We start from the raw sequence: 17,872 nt of genomic DNA on the forward strand, positions 1-17,872 counted from the left end.
GTGTCTGTGGCAGGGTACGTGTGTTTCAGAGTGTCTGTGGCAGGGTACATGTGTAAGAGAGTGTCTGTGGCAGAGTACGTGTGTTTGAGAGTGTCTGTGGCAGGGTACATGTGTGTGAGAGTGTCTGCAGCAGAGTACGTGTGTTTGAGAGTGTCTGTGGCAGGGTACGTGTGTGTGAGAGTGTCTGCATCAGAGTACGTGTGTGTCAGAGTGTCTGTGACAGGGTACATGTGTATGCGAGTGTCTGTGACAGTGTACGCGTGTGTGAGAGTGTCTGTGACAGTGTACGTGTGTGTGAGAGTGTCTGAGGCAGGGTACGTGTGTGTGAGAGTGTCTGTGACAGTGTACGCGTGTGTGAGAGTGTCTGTGACAGTGTACGCGTGTGTGAGAGTGTATGTGACAGTGTATGCGTGTGTGTGAGTGTCTGTGACAGGGTACGTGTGTGTGTGAGAGTGTCTGAGGCAGGGTAAGCATGTGTGAGAGTGTCTGTGACAGTGAACGCGTCTGTGAGAGTGTATGTGACAGTGTACTCGTGTGTGTGAGTGTCTGTGACAGTGTACGCGTTTGTAAGAGTGTCTGTGACAGTACGCGTGTGTGAGAGTGTCTGAGGCAGGGTACGTGTGTGTGAGAGTGTCTGTGACAGGGTACGTGTGTGTGTGAGAGTGTCTGTGACTGGGTACGTGTGTGTGTGAGAGTGTCTGTGACAGTGTACGTGTGTGTAAGAGTGTCTGCAGTAGGATACGTGTGTGAGAGATTGTCTGCAGTAGGATACGTGTGTGTGAGATTGTCTGTGGCAGGGTACGCGTGTGCGAGAGTGTCTGTGGCAGGGTACGTGTGTGCGAGAGTGTCTGCGGCAGGGTACGCGTGTGCGAGAGTGTCTGTGGCAGGTTACGCGTGTATGAGAGTGTCTGCGGCAGGGTATGTGTGTGTTAGTGTGTCTGTGGAAGGGTACGTGTGTACGAGAGTGTCTGCGGCAGGGTACGTGTGTGTGAGAGTGTCTGCGGCAGGATACGTGTGTGTGAGAGTGTCTGTGGCAGGGTAAGTGTGTGTGAGAGTGTCTGTGACAGTGTACGCGTCTGTGAGAGTGAATGTGACAGTGTACGCGTCTGTGGGAGTGTCTGTGACAGTGTACGCGTGTGTGAGATTGTCTGTGACAGTGTACGCGTGTGTGAGAGTGTCTGTGACAGTGTACGCGTGTGTGAGAGTGTCTGTGACAGTGTACGTGTGTGTGAGAGTGTCTGAGGCAGGGTACGTGTGTGTGAGAGTGTCTGTGACAGTGTACGCGTGTGTGAGAGTGTCTGTGACAGTGTACGCGTCTGTGAGAGTGTATGTGACAGTGTACGCGTGTGTGTGAGTGTCTGTGACAGGGTACGTGTGTGTGTGAGAGTGTCTGAGGCAGTGTACGCGTGTGTGTGAGTGTCTGTGACAGGGTACGTGTGTGTGTGAGAGTGTCTGAGGCAGGGTAAGCGAGTGTGAGAGTGTCTGTGACAGTGTACGCGTGTGTGTGAGTGTCTGAGACAGGGTACGTGTGTGTGTGAGAGTGTCTGAGGCAGGGTAAGCGTTTGTGAGAGTGTCTGTGACAGTGTACGTGTGTGTGAGAGTGTCTGAGGCAGGGTACGCGTGTGTGAGAGTGTCTGAGGCAGGGTACGCGTGTGTGAGAGTGTCTGTGACAGTGTACGCGTGTGTGAGAGTGTCTGTGACAGTGTACGCGTCTGTGAGAGTGTATGTGAGAGTGTACGAGTGTGTGTGAGTGTCTGTGACATGGTACGTGTGTGTGTGAGAGTGTCTGAGGCAGGGTAAGCGTGTGTGAGAGTGTCTGTGACAGGGTAAGCGTGTGTGAGAGTTGCTGTGACAGTGTACGCGTGTGTGAAAGTGTCTGTGACAGTGTACGTGTCTGTGAGAGTGTATGTGACAGTGTACTCGTGTGTGTGAGTGTCTGTGACAGTGTACGCGTTTGTGAGAGTGTCTGTGACAGTGTATGCGTGTGTGAGAGTGTCTGAGGCAGGGTACGTGTGTGTGAGAGTGTCTGTGACAGTGTACACGTGTGTGAGAGTGTATGTGACAGTGTACGCGTTTGTGAGAGTGTCTGTGACAGTGTACGTGTGTGTGAGAGTGTCTGAGGCAGGGTACGTGTGTGTGAGAGTGTCTGTGACAGTGTACGTGTGTGTGAGAGTGTCTGCAGTAGGATACGTGTGTGTGAGAGTTCTATGGCAGGGTACGCGTGATTGAGAGAGTGTCTATGGCAGGATACGTGTGTGTGAGAGTGTCTGCAGCAGGATATGTGTGTGAGTGTCTGTGACAGGGTACGCGTGTGCGAGAGTGTCTGTGACAGGGTACGCGTGTGCGAGAGTGTCTGTGACAGGGTACGCGTGTGCGAGAGTGTCTGTGGCATGGTACGTGTGTGCGAGAGGGTCTGCGGCAGGGTACGCGTGTGCGAGAGTGTCTGTGGCAGGTTACGCGTGTATGAGAGTGTCTGCGGCAGGGTATGTGTGTGTTAGTGTGTCTGTGGAAGGGTACGTGTGTACGAGAGTGTCTTCGGCAGGGTATGTGTGTACGATAGTGTCTGCGGCAGGATACGTGTGTGTGCGAGTGTCTGTGGCAGGGTAAGTGTGTGTGAGAGTGTCTGTGACAGTGTACGCATCTGTGAGAGTGTATGTGACAGTGTACGCGTCTGTGAGAGTGTCTGTGACAGTGTACGCGTGTGTGAGAGTGTCTGTGACAGTGTACGTGTGTGTGAGAGTGTCTGAGGCAGGGTACGTGTGTGTGAGAGTGTCTGTGACAGTGTACGCGTGTGTGAGAGTGTCTGTGACAGTGTACGCGTCTGTGAGAGTGTATGTGACAGTGTACGCGTGTGTGTGAGTGTCTGTGACAGGGTAAGCGTGTGTGAGAGTGTCTGTGACAGTGTACGTGTGTGTGTGAGTGTCTGTGACAGGGTACGTGTATGTGTGAGAGTGTCTGAGGCAGTGTACGCGTGTGTGAGAGTGTATGTGACAGTGTACTCGTGTGTGTGAGTGTCTTTGACAGTGTACGCGTTTGTGAGAGTGTCTGAGGCAGGGTACGTGTGTGTGAGAGTGTCTGTGACAGTGTACACGTGTGTGAGAGTGTATGTAGCAGTGTACGTGTCTGTGAGAGTGTCTGTGACAGTGTACGCGTGTGTGAGAGTGTCTGTGACAGTGTACGTGTGTGTGAGAGTGTCTGAGGCAGGGTACGTGTGTGTGAGAGTGTCTGTGACAGTGTACGCGTGTGTGAGAGTGTCTGTGACAGTGTACGCGTCTGTGAGAGTGTATGTGACAGTGTACGCGTGTGTGTGAGTGTCTGTGACAGGGTAAGCGTGTGTGAGAGTGTCTGTGACAGTGTACGCGTGTGTGTGAGTGTCTGTGACAGGGTACGTGTGTGTGTGAGAGTGTCTGAGGCAGGGTAAGCGTTTGTGAGAGTGTCTGTGACAGTGTACGTGTGTGTGAGAGTGTCTGAGGCAGGGTACGCGTGGGTGAGAGTGTCTGTGACAGTGTACGCGTGTGTGAGAGTGTCTGTGACAGTGTACGCGTCAGTGAGAGTGTATGTGACAGTGTACGCGTGTGTGTGAGTGTCTGTGACAGGGTACGTGTGTGTGTGAGAGTGTCTGAGGCAGGGTAAGTGTGTGTGAGAGTGTCTGTGACAGTGTACGCGTGTGTGAGAGTGTCTGTGACAGTGTACGCGTGTGTGAGAGTGTCTGTGACAGTGTACGCGTTTGTGAGAGTGTCTGTGACAGTGTACGCGTGTGTGAGAGTGTCTGAGGCAGGGTACATGTGTGTGAGAGTGTCTGTGACAGTGTACACGTCTGTGAGAGTGTATGTGACAGTGTACGCGTTTGTGAGAGTGTCTGTGACAGTGTACGTGTGTGTGAGAGCGTCTGAGGCAGGGTACGTGTGTGTGAGAGCGTCTGTGACAGTGTACGTGTGTGTGAGAGTGTCTGTGGCAGAGTACGTGTGTTTGACAGTATCTGTGGCAGGGTACATGTGTATGAGAGTGTCTGTGGCAGGGTACGTGTGTTTGAGAGTGTCTGTGAAAGGGTACATGTGTGTGAGAGTGTCTGTGGCAGGGTACGTGTGTTTCAGAGTGTCTGTGGCAGGGTACATGTGTATGAGAGTGTCTGTGGCAGGGTACATGTGTATGAGAGTGTCTGTGGCAGGGTACGTGTGTTTGAGAGTGTCTGTGACAGAGTACATGTGTGTGAGAGTGTCTGTGGCAGGGTACGTGTGTTTCAGAGTGTCTGTGGCAGGGTACATGTGTAAGAGAGTGTCTGTGGCAGAGTACGTGTGTTTGAGAGTGTCTGTGGCAGGGTACATGTGTGTGAGAGTGTCTGCAGCAGAGTACGTGTGTTTGAGAGTGTCTGTGGCAGGGTACGTGTGTGTGAGAGTGTCTGCATCAGAGTACGTGTGTGTCAGAGTGTCTGTGACAGGGTACATGTGTATGCGAGTGTCTGTGACAGTGTACGCGTGTGTGAGAGTGTCTGTGACAGTGTACGTGTGTGTGAGAGTGTCTGAGGCAGGGTACGTGTGTGTGAGAGTGTCTGTGACAGTGTACGCGTGTGTGAGAGTGTCTGTGACAGTGTACGCGTGTGTGAGAGTGTATGTGACAGTGTATGCGTGTGTGTGAGTGTCTGTGACAGGGTACGTGTGTGTGTGAGAGTGTCTGAGGCAGGGTAAGCATGTGTGAGAGTGTCTGTGACAGTGAACGCGTCTGTGAGAGTGTATGTGACAGTGTACTCGTGTGTGTGAGTGTCTGTGACAGTGTACGCGTTTGTAAGAGTGTCTGTGACAGTACGCGTGTGTGAGAGTGTCTGAGGCAGGGTACGTGTGTGTGAGAGTGTCTGTGACAGGGTACGTGTGTGTGTGAGAGTGTCTGTGACTGGGTACGTGTGTGTGTGAGAGTGTCTGTGACAGTGTACGTGTGTGTAAGAGTGTCTGCAGTAGGATACGTGTGTGAGAGATTGTCTGCAGTAGGATACGTGTGTGTGAGATTGTCTGTGGCAGGGTACGCGTGTGCGAGAGTGTCTGTGGCAGGGTACGTGTGTGCGAGAGTGTCTGCGGCAGGGTACGCGTGTGCGAGAGTGTCTGTGGCAGGTTACGCGTGTATGAGAGTGTCTGCGGCAGGGTATGTGTGTGTTAGTGTGTCTGTGGAAGGGTACGTGTGTACGAGAGTGTCTGCGGCAGGGTACGTGTGTGTGAGAGTGTCTGCGGCAGGATACGTGTGTGTGAGAGTGTCTGTGGCAGGGTAAGTGTGTGTGAGAGTGTCTGTGACAGTGTACGCGTCTGTGAGAGTGAATGTGACAGTGTACGCGTCTGTGGGAGTGTCTGTGACAGTGTACGCGTGTGTGAGATTGTCTGTGACAGTGTACGCGTGTGTGAGAGTGTCTGTGACAGTGTACGCGTGTGTGAGAGTGTCTGTGACAGTGTACGTGTGTGTGAGAGTGTCTGAGGCAGGGTACGTGTGTGTGAGAGTGTCTGTGACAGTGTACGCGTGTGTGAGAGTGTCTGTGACAGTGTACGCGTCTGTGAGAGTGTATGTGACAGTGTACGCGTGTGTGTGAGTGTCTGTGACAGGGTACGTGTGTGTGTGAGAGTGTCTGAGGCAGTGTACGCGTGTGTGTGAGTGTCTGTGACAGGGTACGTGTGTGTGTGAGAGTGTCTGAGGCAGGGTAAGCGAGTGTGAGAGTGTCTGTGACAGTGTACGCGTGTGTGTGAGTGTCTGAGACAGGGTACGTGTGTGTGTGAGAGTGTCTGAGGCAGGGTAAGCGTTTGTGAGAGTGTCTGTGACAGTGTACGTGTGTGTGAGAGTGTCTGAGGCAGGGTACGCGTGTGTGAGAGTGTCTGAGGCAGGGTACGCGTGTGTGAGAGTGTCTGTGACAGTGTACGCGTGTGTGAGAGTGTCTGTGACAGTGTACGCGTCTGTGAGAGTGTATGTGAGAGTGTACGAGTGTGTGTGAGTGTCTGTGACATGGTACGTGTGTGTGTGAGAGTGTCTGAGGCAGGGTAAGCGTGTGTGAGAGTGTCTGTGACAGGGTAAGCGTGTGTGAGAGTTGCTGTGACAGTGTACGCGTGTGTGAAAGTGTCTGTGACAGTGTACGTGTCTGTGAGAGTGTATGTGACAGTGTACTCGTGTGTGTGAGTGTCTGTGACAGTGTACGCGTTTGTGAGAGTGTCTGTGACAGTGTATGCGTGTGTGAGAGTGTCTGAGGCAGGGTACGTGTGTGTGAGAGTGTCTGTGACAGTGTACACGTGTGTGAGAGTGTATGTGACAGTGTACGCGTTTGTGAGAGTGTCTGTGACAGTGTACGTGTGTGTGAGAGTGTCTGAGGCAGGGTACGTGTGTGTGAGAGTGTCTGTGACAGTGTACGTGTGTGTGAGAGTGTCTGCAGTAGGATACGTGTGTGTGAGAGTTCTATGGCAGGGTACGCGTGATTGAGAGAGTGTCTATGGCATGATACGTGTGTGTGAGAGTGTCTGCAGCAGGATATGTGTGTGAGTGTCTGTGACAGGGTACGCGTGTGCGAGAGTGTCTGTGACAGGGTACGCGTGTGCGAGAGTGTCTGTGACAGGGTACGCGTGTGCGAGAGTGTCTGTGGCATGGTACGTGTGTGCGAGAGGGTCTGCGGCAGGGTACGCGTGTGCGAGAGTGTCTGTGGCAGGTTACGCGTGTATGAGAGTGTCTGCGGCAGGGTATGTGTGTGTTAGTGTGTCTGTGGAAGGGTACGTGTGTACGAGAGTGTCTGCGGCAGGGTATGTGTGTACGATAGTGTCTGCGGCAGGATACGTGTGTGTGCGAGTGTCTGTGGCAGGGTAAGTGTGTGTGAGAGTGTCTGTGACAGTGTACGCATCTGTGAGAGTGTATGTGACAGTGTACGCGTCTGTGAGAGTGTCTGTGACAGTGTACGCGTGTGTGAGAGTGTCTGTGACAGTGTACGTGTGTGTGAGAGTGTCTGAGGCAGGGTACGTGTGTGTGAGAGTGTCTGTGACAGTGTACGCGTGTGTGAGAGTGTCTGTGACAGTGTACGCGTCTGTGAGAGTGTATGTGACAGTGTACGCGTGTGTGTGAGTGTCTGTGACAGGGTAAGCGTGTGTGAGAGTGTCTGTGACAGTGTACGTGTGTGTGTGAGTGTCTGTGACAGGGTACGTGTATGTGTGAGAGTGTCTGAGGCAGTGTACGCGTGTGTGAGAGTGTATGTGACAGTGTACTCGTGTGTGTGAGTGTCTTTGACAGTGTACGCGTTTGTGAGAGTGTCTGAGGCAGGGTACGTGTGTGTGAGAGTGTCTGTGACAGTGTACACGTGTGTGAGAGTGTATGTGACAGTGTACGTGTCTGTGAGAGTGTCTGTGACAGTGTACGCGTGTGTGAGAGTGTCTGTGACAGTGTACGTGTGTGTGAGAGTGTCTGAGGCAGGGTACGTGTGTGTGAGAGTGTCTGTGACAGTGTACGCGTGTGTGAGAGTGTCTGTGACAGTGTACGCGTCTGTGAGAGTGTATGTGACAGTGTACGCGTGTGTGTGAGTGTCTGTGACAGGGTAAGCGTGTGTGAGAGTGTCTGTGACAGTGTACGCGTGTGTGTGAGTGTCTGTGACAGGGTACGTGTGTGTGTGAGAGTGTCTGAGGCAGGGTAAGCGTTTGTGAGAGTGTCTGTGACAGTGTACGTGTGTGTGAGAGTGTCTGAGGCAGGGTACGCGTGGGTGAGAGTGTCTGTGACAGTGTACGCGTGTGTGAGAGTGTCTGTGACAGTGTACGCGTCAGTGAGAGTGTATGTGACAGTGTACGCGTGTGTGTGAGTGTCTGTGACAGGGTACGTGTGTGTGTGAGAGTGTCTGAGGCAGGGTAAGTGTGTGTGAGAGTGTCTGTGACAGTGTACGCGTGTGTGAGAGTGTCTGTGACAGTGTACGCGTGTGTGAGAGTGTCTGTGACAGTGTACGCGTTTGTGAGAGTGTCTGTGACAGTGTACGCGTGTGTGAGAGTGTCTGAGGCAGGGTACATGTGTGTGAGAGTGTCTGTGACAGTGTACACGTCTGTGAGAGTGTATGTGACAGTGTACGCGTTTGTGAGAGTGTCTGTGACAGTGTACGTGTGTGTGAGAGCGTCTGAGGCAGGGTACGTGTGTGTGAGAGCGTCTGTGACAGTGTACGTGTGTGTGAGAGTGTCTGCAGTAGGATACGTGTGTGTGAGAGTTCTATGGCAGGGTACGCGTGTTTGAGAGAGTGTCTATGGCAGGATACGTGTGTGTGAGAGTGTCTGCAGCAGGATATGTGTGTGAGTGTCTGTGACAGGGTACGCGTGTGCAAGAGTGTCTGTGACAGGGTACGCGTGTGCGAGAGTGTCTGTGGCATGGTACGTGTGTGCGAGAGTGTCTGCGGCAGGGTACGCGTGTGCAAGAGTGTCTGTGACAGGGTACGCGTGTGCGAGAGTGTCTGTGGCATGGTACGTGTGTGCGAGAGTGTCTGCGGCAGGGTACGCGTGTGCGAGAGTGTCTGTGGCAGGTTACGCGTGTATGAGAGTGTCTGCGGCAGGGTACGTGTGTGTGAGAGTGTCTGCGGCAGGATACGTGTGTGTAAGAGTGTCTGTGGCAGGGTAAGTGTGTGTGAGAGTGTCTGTGACAGTGTATGCATCTGTGAGAGTGTATGTGACAGTGTACGCGTCTGTGAGAGTGTCTGTGACAGTGTACGCGTGTGTGAGAGTGTCTGTGAAAGTGTACGTGTGTTTGAGAGTGTCTGAGGCAGGGTACGTGTGTGTGAGAGTGTCTGTGACAGTGTACGCGTGTGTGAGAGTGTCTGTGACAGTGTACGCGTCTGTGAGAGTGTATGTGACAGTGTACGCGTGTGTGTGAGTGTCTGTGACAGGGTAAGCGTGTGTGAGAGTGTCTGTGACAGTGTACGCGTGTGTGTGAGAGTGTCTGAGGCAGGGTAAGCGTTTGTGAGAGTGTCTGTGACAGTGTACGTGTGTGTGAGAGTGTCTGAGGCAGGGTACGTGTGTGTGAGAGTGTCTGTGACAGTGTACGCGTGTGTGAGAGTGTCTGTGACAGTGTACGCGTCTGTGAGAGTGTATGTGACAGTGTACGCGTGTGTGTGAGTGTCTGTGACAGGGTACGTGTGTGTGTGAGAGTGTCTGAGGCAGGGTAAGTGTGTGTGAGAGTGTCTGTGACAGTGTACGCGTGTGTGAGAGTGTCTGTGACAGTGTACGCGTTTGTGAGAGTGTCTGTGACAGTGTACGCGTGTGTGAGAGTGTCTGAGGCAGGGTACATGTGTGTGAGAGTGTCTGTGACAGTGTACACGTGTGTGAGAGTGTATGTGACAGTGTACGCGTTTGTGAGAGTGTCTGTGACAGTGTACGTGTGTGTGAGAGTGTCTGAGGCAGGGTACGTGTGTGTGAGAGCGTCTGTGACAGTGTACGTGTGTGTGAGAGTGTCTGCAGTAGGATACGTGTGTGAGAGTGTCTGCAGCAGGATATGTGTGTGAGTGTCTGTGACAGGGTACGCGTGTGCGAGAGTGTCTGTGACAGGGTACGCGTGTACGAGAGTGTCTATGACAGGGTACGCGTGTGCGAGAGTGTCTGTGACAGGGTACGCGTGTGCGAGAGTGTCTGCGGCAGGGTACGCGTGTATGAGAGTGTCTGAGGCAGGATACGTGTGTGTTAGTGTGTCTGCGGCAGGATACGTGTGTACGAGAGTGTCGGCGGCAGGGTACGCGTGTGTGTGAGAGTGTCTGTGACAGGGTACGCGTGTGTGAGAGTGTCTGCGACAGGGTACGCGTGTGTGTGAGAGTGTCTGTGACAGGGTACGTGTGTGTGAGAGTGTCTGAGGCAGGGTACGTGTGTGTGAGAGTGTCTGCGGCAGGGTACGCGTGTATGAGAGTGTCTGAGGCAGGATATGTGTGTGTTAGTGTGTCTGCGGCAGGATACGTGTTTGTGAGAGTGTCTGTGACAGGGTAGGTGTGTGTGACAGTGTCTGTGGCAGGGTACGTGTGTGTGAGAGTGTCTGTGACAGTGTATGTGTCTGTGAGAGTGTCTGTGACAGGGTATGTGTCTGTGAGAGTGTCTGCGACTCCCCACCCCCAGTGCACTAGGTGACCTGCCCCACCCAGAGGCACAGGAGAAAAGAACCACTACCCCAAAGTAGAAGCTAGTTGAAGTGGCAGGAATGGGGGGGGCGAGTAAAGTCAGTATTTCATGTGAGGAGTCGTAGAGGGGAGAGGAAAAGAAAAAGAGATAAATGCAAAAAAGTAAAAAACGAAGGATTCTATTTATATATGATGATTCTGGATGATTGGAGCCGTAATTGTGAAAAAGAAATTAGTAAATAAAAAATTATCACACATATACACTCCTCAAAAAAATTAAAGGAACACTTTGAAAACATATCAGATATCAATGGGGAAAAAAATCATGCTGGATATCTATACTGATGTAGACTGGGTAATGTGTTAGGAATGAAAGGATGCCACATCGTTTGATGGAAATGAAATTATCAACCTACAGAGGGCTGAATTCAAAGACACCCCGAAAATCTAAGTGAAAAATGATGCGGCAGGCTAGTCCATTTTGTTGAAATTTCATTACAGTAACTCAGAATCATACTCAGTAGTTTGTATGGCCCCCACGTGGTTGTATGCATGCCTGACAATGTCGGGGCATCGTCCTAATGAGACCACAGATGGTGTCCTGGGGGATCTCCTCTCAGATCTGGACCAGGGTATCACTGAGCTTCTGGACAGTCTGAAGTGCAACCTGGTGGCATCGAATGGACGAAACATAATGTCTGTGGGGGGCAGTCAATGGTATCAATTCCTTCATCCTCCAGGAACTGCCTACATGCTCTTGCCACATGAGGCCGGGCATTGTTGTGCACCAGGAGGAACCCAGGACCCACTGGGTTACAGTTATCAAACAACTCGGACTTCTTCGCCGACCGCGTTATGTCCACAGAAGTTCCCGAAGGAAGTTCCTTTACTCACAGACTAATTCTACCATCCCGGCTCTCTGGTCGGCCACGCGAACTGTCGCTCCTCACAAACGTCATCAGAGCAGTGTCTCCTACTGGATAAGTAGTTTGGGCGTTCCTATGACAACATCTCTTCGGGAGTCAGATGGAAAACGTGGAGTGGATTCCACACTGCTTCGGCCATTGCAAAGATCTGCTGTTTTATCTAGCTCCAAAATTGAACTGTTTAATGCTCAATCTATTACTAACAAATCTTGCCTAATACACGACCATATAATCGACAAATGTTTGGATTTTATGTGCATTACAGAGACCTGGCACCAACCAGATATTTATTTTTCTCTGAATGAGAGCTGTCCCACAGGGTACAGCTACCTCCAGAAAGCCCGCAGTACTGGTCGTGGTGGCGGCCTGTCAGTCATCCACCGCAGCGAGTTGGAGTTGTCTCTATTACCACTACCTGAACTTTCTTCATTTGAATGCCTTGCATTTAAATGTAAGCTCCCTTCCCCCTTGCTATTTCTTCTGACTTACCGACCACCAAAACCAAACTCATCGTTCATCTCTGAGATGTTTAATCTCCTTACAACTTTTTGCACATCCTCTGTCAATGTCATCATTTTAGGAGATTTGAACATCCATGTTGACTCCCCCACATGTCGCCTTGCTGCTGAATTTCTTCAATTGCTCGACTGCTTTAATTTAAAACAACTTGTTGATGTCCCTACACACAACAGGGGGCACACCTTGGACCTGGTCATCACAAACTCTGCTTCTCTCATCAACTTGCAGGTGTATGACCTAGGTGTCTCCGACCACAAGGTAATTTCTATGGAATTGCCATCTCCTTCTAGCCTCACCAAGCCTGAACGCAATATCTGCTTTAGGAACCTCAAAAACATCAACCCAGAACACCTGGCAGCAGACCTTCAGCATCTTTCCACAAATTTTTCATCAGCTGATGAAGCAGTGGACTACTATAACAGCCATCTGAGTAGCCTTCTGGACCACCATGCCCCTGTTAAAACCAGAGCTGTGACCTTCTCACGCTCAGCGCCCTGGTTCACAGATGGGCTTCGGAAAATGAAGACAGCAGGTCGGGTCCTTGAGCGGCGCTATAAAGCATCTGGCCTTACCGTTCACAAGCAAGCCTACCGGGAGCACCAACAAAAATATTCAAAATCTCTCATAGAGGCAAGGTCGAAATTTTTTTCTGATGCCATCAGAAATAGTGCGGGAAATTCCAAACAGCTTTTCTCCACTGTTAACCATCTCCTCGAACTGCAACTCCTCCTCCCACTTACTGGCACCACAGCAGAGCAGTGCAACCATTTCATGGATTATTTCACATCCAAAATTGCACATATTCGCTCTGCCCTTTCCGGTCCTCAGATCCAAACCATTTCCTCAACATGTGCTATTTCTCAGCACCTAAACTGCTTTTCTCTGGCTTCATCAGAAGAGGTGCAAAACATCATCAGGAAGATGAAACCCTCCACCTGTGCCTTAGACCCTTTCCCAACTTCCCTGGTGCAGACCCATATCACTATCTTAAGTCCCCTTATCACCTCTGTTATAAATAACTCTCTTCAAACTGGTCATATCCCCTCTGTCTTAAAAAAAGCCATTATAAGACCACTTCTCAAAAAACACAACCTGGACCCAGAAGTCCTTTCCAATTATAGGCCCATCTCCAATCTCCCATTCATATCCAAAGTGATTGAGAAAGTAGTTGCCATCCAGCTGCATAACCACCTGAAACTCAACAACCAATCTGGTTTCCGGTCAAACCACAGTACAGAAACTGCACTCGTAAGAGTCACAAATGATCTCCTGATGTCATCCGATGCTGGCTCTTCCTCCTTGCTTATTCTCCTGGACATATCTGCTGCATTTAATACAGTTGACCATGACATCTTATTAAATCGACTCCATTCCACCTTTGGACTCACTGACATTGCCCTCAGCTGGATTCAATCATACCTCGCAAACCGGATAGAGTACCTTGCTATGGGTGACTCCACCTCAAAGCCACACACAGTCTCCTGTGGCGTTCCCCAGGGGTCAGTTCTTGGCCCCATGCTCTTCATTCTTTACCTTTCCCCGCTCGGTCAGGTCATCAGCCGCCATGGATTTTCCTTTCACTGTTACGCCGACGATACACAGCTTTATGTAAATGCCACAGCTGCAACGCCACTCTCATCATCCCCATTCATCCCCATCTCAACTCACCGTCTGTCTGGAGGAGATAAAGGTTTGGATGGATCACAATTTCCTTCAACTCAACAGCTCCAAAACCGAGGCCATTCTGGTTGGCACCCCTCACCAGATAAAATCATCACCCATAACCAGTATCATCTTCTCTGGCTCTAATATCTTTCTCTCATCAACAGTCACAAATCTTGGCGTAAAAATGGATCCCCAACTCACCTTTGAATCCCATATCAACCATCTCTGTAAGACCTCCTTCTACCATCTCCGGAACATTTCCAAACTCCGCCCCATTCTCTCCCTATCTGATGCCGAAAAGCTGGTCCATGCCTTTATCTCCTCTAGACTGGACTACTGCAATTCACTTCTCTTTGGGATACCTAGCAAGAGCCTTCAGAGGCTCCAATACATTCAAAACTCTGCAGCAAGGATCCTGATGAGAGTGCGAAAACATGAGCACATCACTCCCATTCTCCACTCACTTCATTGGCTTCCCGTCTCCGCCAGGATTGAGTAAAAGGTTTTGCTTCTTACACACCAATGCGTCCATGGACATGCCTCCCCCCCTACCTCAAAGAACTTATCAACCCACAACGCGCAACACGTTCTCTCCGTTCTACACAGGCTAACCTCCTCCACAAACCAAGAACCAATCTGAAGACTATGGGAGATAGGGCTTTCTGTGCTGCTGCTCCACGCCTATGGAATGCCCTCCCTGACTTCCTGAGGGCACCACAACCCACTGACTGATTTAAAAAGCATCTAAAGACTTTTCTTTTTAACAAAACCTTTGGTTCCTCCACTTAGAAGTTTTAAATTTGTTTACTTTTAAACTATTTATTTTGTCTCTCTTTATATTAACTTGTAGCCCTTTGAGATCCTGGGATGTAAAGGGCATTATAAATAAAATGTATTATTATTATTATTATTATTACTGCACCAGCATAGGGTCTGACAGTGGGTTCAAGGATTTCATCCTGATACCTAATGGCTGTCAAGGTGATGTTGTCTAGCCTGTAGAGGACTGTGCGTCCCTCCATGGATATGCCTGCCCAGACCATCACTGACCCACCACCGAACCGGTCATGCTGAGCATAACGTTCTCCATGGCTTCTCCAGACCCTTTCACGTCTGTCACATGTGCTCAGGGTGAACCTGCTCTCATCTGTGAAAAGCACAGGGCACCAGTAGCAGACCTGCAAATTCTGGTAATCTATGGCAAATGCCAATCGAGCTCCATGGTGCTGGGCAGTGAGCACAGGGTCCACTAGAGGACGTTGGGCCCTCAAGCCAATGTCATGAAGTCTGTCTCTGAGAACACAATCAGAAACATTCACACCAGTGGCCTGATGGAGGTCATTTTGTAGGGCTCCAGCAGTGTTCATCCTGTTCTTCCTTGCACAAAGGAGCAGATACTGGTCCTGCTGAAATGTTACGGACCTTCTACGGCCCTGTCAGCTCTCCTTGAGTATCTGCCTGTCTCCTGGAATCTCCTCCATGCCCTTGAGACTGTGCTGGGAGACACAGCAAACCTTCTGGCAATGGCATGTATTGATGCGCCATCCTGGAGGAGTTGGACTACCTGTGCAACCTCTGTAGGGTCCAGGCATCGCCTCATGCTACCAGTAGTGACACTGACCGTCGCCAAATGCAAAACTAGTGAAAAAACTGTTAGAAAAGTTGAGGAGGGAAAAATGCCAGTGGCCTCCACCTGTTAAACCATTCCTGATTTGGGGGTCGTCTCATTGTTGCCCCTCTAGTTCACCTGTTGATAATTCCATTAACACCAAAGCAGCTGAACCTGATTAACAACCCCCTCCGCTACTTAACTGACCTGATCAATATCCCAGAAGTTTAAAAGACTTGATGCTATACTCTGATTAAAAAGTGTTCCTTCAATTTTTTTGAGCAGTGTATATTAATACATACATATATATGTCCATACCTACACGAACACACTTTCACACATATCTGTAATGATTGAAACATACAATACATGAATCAAACAGTAATAATAATAATTAATAAAAATAACAGCAAAAAAGTTAGGGGGGGAGGGGGGGCGGGCGTTGACGTAGCTTTTATCCACAAAATAGTTTGCTGCAAACATCAGCAAGCACACATCCATCTATCCATCCATTTTACAAACCACTTATCCTACTGGGTCGCAGGGGATACAGAGCCTATCCCGGAAGCAATAGACAAGAGGTAGGGAACAACCCAGGATGGGGGGCCAGCCCATTGCAGGGCACATTCACACACCAGTCACTCACGCATGCACACCTACGGGCAATTTAGCAACTCCAATTAGCCTCAGCATGTTTTTGGACTGTGGGGGGGAAACCGGAGTACCCGGAGGAAACCCTGTGACGACATGGGGAGAACATGCAAACTCCACACACATGTGACCCAGGCGGAGACTCGAACGGGGTCCCAGAGGGGTTAGGCAACAGTGCTAACCACTGCACCACCCTCTGCAAACATACAAACAACCAGAATTCCAGAAAAGTTCTTTAAATTTGAATGAAATAACAAATAAAACACTTTCAAAACAGCCTATATTTTATTCACAACAGAACACAGATAATATAACAAATGTTCAAACTGGGAAATTGTACACCTTTATCCAGTAAATGAGCTCATTTCAAATTTGATGCCTGCTACATGTCCCAAAAAAGTCGGGAGTCGGGACTTACAGGGACAACAAATGCCTGAAAAAGCAAGAAAGTTTAAAAAGATTCAGCTGGGAAAACATCTAGCAACTAATTAAGTTAATTGATATCAGGTCTGTAACCTGATTAGCATTAAAAGGGATGTCAGAGAGGCAGAGTCTCTCAGAAGTAAAGATGGGCAGAGGCTTTCCAATCTGTGAAAGAGTGTATAAAATGATTGTGGGATACTTTAAAAACAATGTTCCTCAATGTGAAATTGCACAGGATTTGCAAATCTCATCATCTACGGTGCATAACATCATCAAAAGATTGAGAGAAACTGGAGATATCTCTGTGCGTAAGGGACAAGGCCGAAGACCTATATTGGATGCCCGTGGTCTTCGGGCCCTCAGACGACTCTGCATCACTCATCGGCATGATTGTGTCAATGACATTACTAAATGGGCCCAGGAATACTTCCAGAAAGCACAGTCGGTAAACACAATCCGCCGTGCCATCTGCAGATGGCAGCTAAAGCTCTATCATGCAAAAAGGAAGCCATATCTGAACATGGTCCAGAAGCGCCGTCGTGTCCTGTGGGCCAAGACTCATTTGAAATGGACTGTTTCAAAGTGGGAAAGTGTTCTATGGTCAGACGAGTCCAAATGTGACATTCTTGTTGGTAATGAAGGGCGCCGTGTCCTCCGGGCTAAAGAGGAGGGAGACCTTCCAGCGTGTTATCAGCGTTCAGTTCAAAAGCCAGCATCTCTGAAAGTATGGGGGTGCATAAGTGCATACGGTATGGGCAGCTTGCATGTTTTGGAAGGAACTATGAATGCTGAAAGGTATACAAAGGTTTTAGAGCAACACATGCTCCCCTCCAGAGTACGTCTGTTTCAGGGAAGGCCTTGTGTATTTCAGCAGGACAATGCATAACCACATACTGCTGATATTACATCAGCATTTCTTCGTCAGAGAAGAGTCCGGCTGCTGAATTGGCCTGTCTGCAGTCCAGATCTTTCACCTATAGAGAACATACAGTAATTACCTGTGACACCCATGGTGCACTGTGAGCAGGTATACAGGCCCACAGAGCATGCAGATAATTATCTGTGACACCCATTGTACACTGTGAGTAGGTATACAGGCCAACAGAGCATGCAGATAATTATCTGCGACACCCATTGTACACTGTGAGCGGGTATACAGGCCAACAGAGCATGCAGATAATTATCTGCGACACCCATTGTACACTGTGAGCGGGTATACAGGCCCACAGAGCATGCAGATAATTATCTGTGACACCCATGGTGCACTGTGAGCGGGTATACAGGCCCACAGAGCATGCAGATAATTATCTGTGACACCCATTGTACACTGTGAGCAGGTATGCAGGCCCACAGAGCATGCAGGTAATCATCTATGACACCCATGGTACACTGTGAGCAGGTATACAGGCCCACAGAGCATGCAGATAATTATCTGTGACACCCATGGTGCACTGTGAGCAGGTATACAGGCCAACAGAGCATGCAGGTAATTACCTGTGACACCCATTGTACACTGTGAGCAGGTATACAGGCCAACAGAGCATGCAGGTAATTACCTGTGACACCCATTGTACACTATGAGCAGGTATACAGGCCCACAGAGCATGCAGATAATTACCTGTGACACCCATTGTACACTGTGAGCAGGTATACAGGCCCACAGAGCATGCAGATAATTATCTGTGACACCCATTGTACACTGTGAGCGGGTATACAGGCCAACAGAGCATGCAGATAATTATCTGTGACACCCATGATGCACTGTGAGCGGGTATACAGGCCCACAGAGCATGCAGATAATTATCTGTGACACCCATTGTACACTGTGAGCAGGTATGCAGGCCCACAGAGCATGCAGGTAATCATCTATGACACCCATGGTACACTGTGAGCAGGTATACAGGCCCACAGAGCATGCAGATAATCATCTGTGACACCCATGGTGCACTGTGAGCTGGTATACAGGCCAACAGAGCATGCAGATAATTACCTGTGACACCCATT

The sequence above is a fragment of the Brienomyrus brachyistius genome, unplaced genomic scaffold, assembly GCF_023856365.1.
Source record: "Brienomyrus brachyistius isolate T26 unplaced genomic scaffold, BBRACH_0.4 scaffold73, whole genome shotgun sequence".
Taxonomy (NCBI): domain Eukaryota; kingdom Metazoa; phylum Chordata; class Actinopteri; order Osteoglossiformes; family Mormyridae; genus Brienomyrus; species Brienomyrus brachyistius.